The sequence below is a fragment of the Rosa rugosa genome, chromosome 6, assembly GCF_958449725.1.
Source record: "Rosa rugosa chromosome 6, drRosRugo1.1, whole genome shotgun sequence".
NCBI classification, from domain to species: Eukaryota; Viridiplantae; Streptophyta; class Magnoliopsida; order Rosales; family Rosaceae; genus Rosa; species Rosa rugosa.
Window position 1 is genome coordinate 26,972,348 of NC_084825.1, and position 7,902 is coordinate 26,980,249.

The 7,902-nt window shown below is 37.3% G+C and overlaps 1 long non-coding RNA gene across 4 annotated transcripts; it reads left to right on the forward strand.

Annotated features, from left to right (window-relative positions):
• The first annotated feature begins 257 nt into the window (after positions 1-257).
• Positions 258-6,736, forward strand: LOC133717487 (uncharacterized). Of its 4 annotated transcripts, none has more exons than XR_009849664.1 (9): positions 258-520; positions 604-685; positions 848-906; positions 3,909-4,009; positions 4,478-4,626; positions 4,743-4,846; positions 4,951-5,036; positions 5,775-5,931; positions 6,396-6,736. It is a non-coding gene; the product is annotated as an uncharacterized LOC133717487 (long non-coding RNA). The 4 variants fall into 4 exon arrangements; XR_009849662.1 differs by having other exon boundaries at positions 4,512-4,626; XR_009849665.1 differs by having other exon boundaries at positions 4,517-4,626.
• Positions 6,737-7,902: the final 1,166 nt, after the last annotated feature.

Sequence of the window (7,902 nt, forward strand, 5' to 3'; positions counted from 1 at the left end):
AATGCAGCCTTCCATTCAAGTATATCCCTAGAATTCCATATAACAGTACTGCAGTACATATCTTTAAACTTCTAATTCTCAGTTAACTGTTCATCGGCTTATGAACAGTACCGGCTCGAGCCGAGCTGATACTATGAAAGGACCATTTTGCCCTTCATCTGTTGGCTTAATTGCGGTTTCCAGTTTGACTTGGCTATAAAACGTGATGAACCGGTGGACACGACCTTTTTTTTTTTTTTTTTTTTTTTTTCTCTTCGTTTTTGCCTCAGCTCTGTGTTCTTGGGAGAGAGTTACAGAGAATAAGTTCTGCATGTTGTGATCGTGTATGTTTTCCTTCGATTTAGTGTTTGTTTGTTCCTTGCATGTGACTGATTTGGGGTTTCGGTGATGCAGGAGTTTATGGGTTTGTTGTTAGCAACGAGAGGGAAGATGAAGTTTGGAATCAGATTGAGGAAAGCAGAAGAGTACCTTCTTTGGCGATTTTGTTTTGTTGGCGATTTCGGGTTTGGTGGAAGCTCAGGTGCATATGATTTGCTTCAATGGGTTAATGTTTTTTCTCAGTTTTCTACCTGTCGTAATCGGTGTTTGTTTTGTTTTTGTTAGGTCAAAAAGGTGTTGGGTTATTGACGCGATCTTCTCTCTCTCTTTTTCTCTTCGTTTTTGGCTGGGCTCTTCGCATCTAGAGGTATGCAGTTGTTGGGTGCTGGGTTCTGCATGTCGTTGTTATGTGCATTTCTATTCGGTTAAGCACTTATTTGTTGGGTTTTTGTGAGAGAGTGTTGGGTTTGTGTCTGATTTGGTCTTTTTGTGATAAATTCTTGGGTGTGTGGTTGATTTGGGCGAGAAGGTGGAGGGTGATTTTGGAAGAAATGGAAGAGAAATTCACAGCTAAAGACTAAGGGATGGGTAAGCTATTGATTCTGGACTAAACTATTGACTTTGATTCTGCATGTTGGATGACAGGACCCGCCCCGGATTTCACCCTGAAATCCGAGGTGGCCCTGCGGGGCCCACCTTAGAGATAACTCTACCGAGAACTGGTCGAGTCACCCCTAAAGTTGACTACCCAAATAGTAACCCTCAATAGATCAGAGCCAAACAAAGAAGTGCGGAAGCTATTCGTCAACTATGCCTCGATCCATGTACGCCCGACCTCAACTAATAGCGCCTGCAAACTGGGCATTAGAAACCGAAAGGCCCAGGGGAAAGTAGACGAAAAACGTTAGCGTGAGTGGACAAAAATAAACAATTTAAAAGAAAAAGGATTTCATACTTTCCCACATTTATTTCATTAAAAACCTCGATGCATGCACAAATGGTATAACACATTTAGCTTTAAATCCAAGGATTTCAAAACGATAAACCGACTAGCCTCGCTAGTCAAAACATTCGAAAATAATATATCGTAAAACTGAAATCTCGTTTCTCAAGAAGATAAGACCAGCCCCGCTGGCTACAGTGAAAATCGGACTAGCCCCGCTAGTCAAGCAACGATAAAATATGGGGAAGAAGTTTCACCATACGAAAGAAGGGAGCCTCCCAGGCTCGGGTCGGAGTGTCCCACACTCTGGAGCATCCCATGCTCTGCTCTTACTCACCCACAAACACATAGTAAGCAGGGAGGAATACTAATAGGCTAGCTAGCAATAAATATGACGACCCAGGTATGGTGGGTAAAAACTATTCAAAACCAATAAATCCATAAGGCTTCCCCATGTCCCACGAATAAAGAAAAACGCGGGTACGATTCCCAACCTCACCCAGAAATTCTCGTAAAACGTCGTATAAATCAACAGCGTGTCCCACACACTAAGAAAATAATTAGATCATCAACAAGGCATTCCCAATGCCAAAACCGAAAGTCGATAGATAAATAAGAAATACCTGCATCGAAATCCCATTTCGAAAAACTTTCCAAAAATCTCAAAACAACGAATAGAAATATAATTAATTCCGGAAATCACCTCGGAAAAATAATTCGTCCAAATTCAACATCAATTATAAATTCGAATCCGAGCATAACAAATTAATAATCAAAATTCACAACCGGTATAAATCATAATTACTTCATGAAAATCATTATTGAAAGCAAATCCACGAGATAAATTGAAATCAAATTCCAAAATCAATTCATATGCTCGGAAAATAATATGTTAAATAAATAAAGCATACTTTAATAAATAAATGCATGCATCACTTATTTGAAAACAAAAGTCCACTCACAGTACTAATGGGCGACCACGCAAACGAGTTCCTTCATCTAGCCATAGCTCGCAACATTGTCCTGTACACAATTATATTTCCGTAAACGGCAATCCGATAAAATAAATACGAACCTAAACGAAACCCGAAAATCTCTATCTCCAATACTTCTCAAATTCCACCCAAATCTCTTCCACAACACCAATTCCTCAATTTACATATTCCACAATGAAAACGAGGGAAATCCAGCGGCCGGATTTCCCACAATTCCATCACAAAACTTCAAACTTCGGAAATTCACAAACAATTCCAAACTCCTCCAAAATTCACCAAACTTCACATACAAGCTCTATGATAATTATAGAATTTAACTAGCCAGAAAAAGAAATTAAAAAGCTACCCTAGCCGCCGCTACCGGCGCCGCCGCCACCGCCACCAGCTCCGATGGCCACCAAACTTTGGCAGCAGCACCTACTCAACGGACCCAATAATTCTTTCAACTGTGACCAAGTCAGAAAATGAGCGGAAGTACCTCAACAATTAAGGAGAAGCTTGAACTCAAACTGTGAATAGTGACCGTAATCTTCCAATCGTCGATTCTTCCTCTACACTGCAAATCATGGCTCAAGGCTAGGGGTAAAATGATCCTTGGCAAAAACCGAACCTTCGACGCCGGTTTGGTGGCCGGAGACGGCCGGAATCGCCGGAAATCAACGAAACTCCAAATTGCTACAGTGAACTTCACGGCTCAAATCCAAGCTCCTCGGGCCGAGCCACCGCAAAACACCACCACAGGCGCCTAGAGGGAGCGGAGACGAGTCCGCCGGTACCCGCCATGCACCGCCAGGTGGCCGGAAAAGGAAAGTGGCCGAAGTTGCAGAGCGACGAGGAGAGAGAGAGAAAAACGCGGGGAGGAGGAGAGAGGGAGAGAAAAGAAAAATTACCGGCCTCCACAGTAACTTTTCAAATTTATACTATCTACCATGAACAGTAACTTTACCTTTTTTGCTTATAACTTTCGCATACGAACTCCGATTTTTACGTACCACATATGCACGCGCTCGGTTTAACGTCCCCTACAACTTTCATGAAGAACATTTTCTCAAATTTTGACCCGAATAAAAAGTCAACTTTTAGGGCCACTAAACCGAAAGTAAAAGTGAAAATAAAGGTCGCTTACCGTCCAAATGACTAGTAAACAGGTAAATTGAGATACGGGACGTTACATTGGATCCCTCCAACTTACTTATGAATGATCGTATTGTATGATTTAGTTTGTAAATAATTCGATTGATTTGTGGGGTAATCGTTTAGGTTGCATCGTTCTTTTTTTGTGGAGAAATATATTTGTTGGAGGCGTTACAGAGAATACGACCTTGGGCGAGATTTTTTTATTTTTGATTTTTTTTTGTTGAAAAATTGATATGGGTCTGTTATTGATTAGGGATAGAGAATTACGTTTGGAACTAACATAGAGAATTATTGGTAATGTTAGTAAGCAAGATCTATGCTCTAAATTTGGGTAATGTTAGTAAAGCAAGATCTGCATGTTTATATAGATTTATTCAACACTCTCTCTCTCTCTTCACTCTCTCTCTGTCTCTGTCTCTCTCTCTCTCAAATCTGAACGCTCTCAGATCATGTTTAGGGATTTATGATTTTGATCTGTGTTTTGAATGTTAAACTGTGATTGCTTTTGTATGCAGGTTTCACCTTCTATTATTATTGTTGCTGCAACTGATTTATCTGTTGTAAAACTGGTCTGCAAGGTCTGAAGAAAAGGAAAGGCTTGGATCTGCCAATCAAGGTACTTTTTCAGCTCATACATTGCTCTCATTGCTTCTACTTTATCTATAGATTCATTTATTTTGTAGATTTTTTGTTTTCAATTCAAGAGTGTGAGTTGCATTCTATGGTTTATAAAGTAAAGCAGTGTTCTGTTCTACCTCAAATTTGTAATACACAACCAAGGTAGGAGGAAAAGAATATCTTTTGAGCTAATTGATGGAGCTTATATAAGTAGTGTCTTACCTTCTTACATGATATTATACTTTCCCTATTCAATTGGCAGAACGGAATTTTACAGGCTTGAGAAGGTAAGTATAATATCATGTAAGAAAGTAGTCAATCTAACATGGTATCTGACTAAGCAAGGCCAAAATTAATCACCTGATATAAAAAACAATAACCCTGTGATAAATTTATACTACATAATATTCTTGAGTGATCTTCATAGCTGTCACTAATTTATTTGGGTTGATTTTTTTCTTGACAGCTTTTTTTTTTTTTTTTTTTTTCTGGGAATTTAGTGCAGGACAAACTTTCTTGAGTGATCTTCATAGCTCAAGCTTCTTCTTTTTTCATGCGGTACGGTGGGACATTTTGATTGCTTGCTCCAATGGATACTGGAATTACAGGCATCAGGTGGTTAATTTTGGCCTTGCTTAATCAATAAGTGGGTTATTGTTTTTTATGTTTACTTTGACCTTTGAATTAGCGATTGGGGCTTCAAACATGTGTTTGTTATCTTAATTTTTCAGGGGTGGATTTTTTTTCATGATTCTAGGTTCTTCCTGAAGAAAATTATGTAATTCCAACACAGATTACATTCCGGATATCTTCAGACAAAAAAATCACTCTTTTGGTAAGTAATTTTGTTCTTCACTCATAGATAAATTTATTGCAGTTAGATCGATAAAAATTTCAATTGAATTGATGGATTTTTGATTTTTACTATTTACCATTTAGAACTTTTCCTCAATCACTATTATTGAAGTGAGAAGCAGTGCATGATTGTCGATTTGTACGGGAATTCAGTCAACTGATCCTCCCAGGTATTCTCTACAGTATGCAGTCACTAGCTTTTATAGGTTTCATGGCATGCTAATCTAGCATGGTTTCTAATATATTTTATTTATGTTTATCAATCTCTTAGCCTATTTGGGATTTAATATCCATAAAAAGCCAAACGCTGATAAAGCATGGATCACAGTCCATTTATGTTCAAGAACCACTCCAAGTTCATGAAGCTTTCCAATTCCAAGTAGTCTGATTTGTTATGTGAATTGTGACCCAGTTTTAAGTTTTCCTCTAAAGCAAGTTCCCAGCTTTTGCTTATTTCAAATATGACTTACCAGACCTGATTACTCATGTTTATTTTCTTCTGTTTACTGGGTTACTCATATTCAAATTTGGTATGGTTCGGTGTATAACATATTTAGGATAATGTGTTTAAGTCCATATAGAATTGGAATTGCGTGTTTGCATTAGTTTATAGTTGCTTTAGTTCGCTGACTTCGTGCAAGTAACAGCAGCATTTACAACATTAGATTTACCCGTACGCTTGAGATCATTTTTGCTCTTTCTATTGTGTCCCTCCCCCCTCCCCAACACTGAATATGGCTCTTTTAATTTTTCCTTTACTGAGTATATCCTTTGGACCCTTTGCCCTTAATTTTGAATCAAGGTCCCATTTCAGTGTATGAAGGCCATGCATTTGTGTATTTGTGTTTTGTTGTCAATATATACGTTCATGCATGGCATTTTTTTTTGTTTTTTTTTTCAATTTGCAGGAAGTGAATGGAAAAAAATTCACTGAATGGATTTATTTAGAAAAACACGGTGACGTATACGAGAGAACTTTGGACGCTTCTTCTCAGTGCGTAAAACAATGCCAGTAGTGTCCCTTAATAGTTCTTGGATGCCAAACAAGAAGCATGAAAAAAGAAGGTTAGTATATATTGTTGCATTGTGGTCCTAGCCTGTTGAGATAATATGGCTTTATCAAAGAAGTTGTACCATAGATTGTTCCAGGAGCAGGCAGATGCATTTGAAAATCAGAGAATAAAAGATAACAAGACACTTGAGATAGAAAAATTGAAGAAGATGGCATTAGCATTCTCTAGAGCAGGGTTTTTGGTTTTAACTTTCGTGGCGTTGATAGCTTTGTGTTTTCATGCATTCAGCTAGCTTCTGCAATTGTTTGGGTTCATCCATTTTCACTTCGTGGTGTTGATGATTTGTATTGAATAAATTGTTGATTGAAATTTGAATTTATTGTGGTTTAAGGGAACTTACAATTCCAGTATCAGACATATCTATTGCTTCTGACTATTGTTATTTGAGATAAGAAGCTTGCATCTTTTATAATTACTGACTTTTACTATCTTTTTTATAATTTCTTACTTCCACAGTGACAGAGAAGCCAGTATTGAATCAGCAACATCATCAACAGAAATCATCAGCAAAGAAAAAATGTACCAAGTGTCACAGCATTTTTTGTGTAAATAGAACTGGAGGAAGCAACTTTTTGGACAACCTCCACTACTGGTCATCACTAGGCTAACAACATCTCAGCATGCATATATGCTGATGGACATCATCACTTATTTTTGGCAACCAGATTAGGCATTTGTTGTAACTAAGTTAGCCTATAAGTAGAACAGGTTATTTTTGGCAAGCTGTTTCGACAGCAACTGTAAATCTGTATTTGAACACTAAATTTCAGTAAAACATGATGTATGTTAGTTCTTAACGAGATGCTCTATCCTCCTAAACTTTCAGATTTTATTCAAAAACCCGCAGCAACGCGCGGGCATTTATGCTAGTCTTTACTATACGTCCCTCTTGAAGTCACGACTCACGAGGCCTTACAAATCTTTCCTCATAAAGAATAAATCTGGTTATTCAAAAAAAAAAAAAAAAAAAAAAGAATAAACCTAGACAATAGGATTTCGAGGATTTGGTTTTGTGGTAGGGAGTTTCTATTCATATCTCTGAAATTGGCATTTGGACCTCCTCACTTAATACACCTCCAACTTACTTTTACAAATAACCAATATGCCATTTGCACCTCCCTAATTTTCCCACAATGTCCATTGTCTAATAAAATCTATAAAAGCCTCTCTCTTTTTTTTTTGAAAGAGAATAACCTCGGAGTCCATTCCCGTGAATCAAAGTCGCCCACAACAAGCATGTGATCCATGAATTCAAGGACATGCGGTATATATAATTTTCTGTAGTCAGAGCGTCTTGATAAAGTATAGAGAGGGCTTCTCTTCTTCTCGATCCGTCAAATCATTTCTTTCCTCTGCTAGATCTCTGATCTCTTTCTCTAGAACCTTTCCTTTCTTTCCAAAAGTATGATCATTTGGATCATAGGCTTCCGAGAAACAAAAACAATCTCATGAGATTTGATAGCTCAAAGCTATTTGCAACAAAAAAAAGTTTATGGGGTTTTTCCATTTAAATTAGTTAGTAGGAGGGTTATGGAACTCTTTGAAACCCAAACAACATCACCATAATTCATTCAGTTAGCTTTCCTATGTGGGATCGTTTTTAGATTTTCATTCTTTTATTGACATTACAAAAAAAAAAAAAAAAAATCAAAGCAAGAAGAAGACGAGGGGAAAGTTTATTTTCTCCCCAAAAAATCTTGGCATCCAATCAAGAAATGTTAATAAACGAAACAAAAACCACATAATTTCTTTAAGTTGAAGACTACTGTTGTTCGTAGAGGTAAGAATAATTTTTTTTTTTTCTTTCTCTTCTTTTGTGTCTTTATTGGTAATTTAACATGAATTGACAAAATCAACTATCACTTGAAAAAATGAAGAGGTCCAAATGCTAATTTTGAAGGTATGAATAGAAGTATAGAACCTCCCTTTGTGGTATAAGTTTTTTTTTTTTAAGTTGGATTCC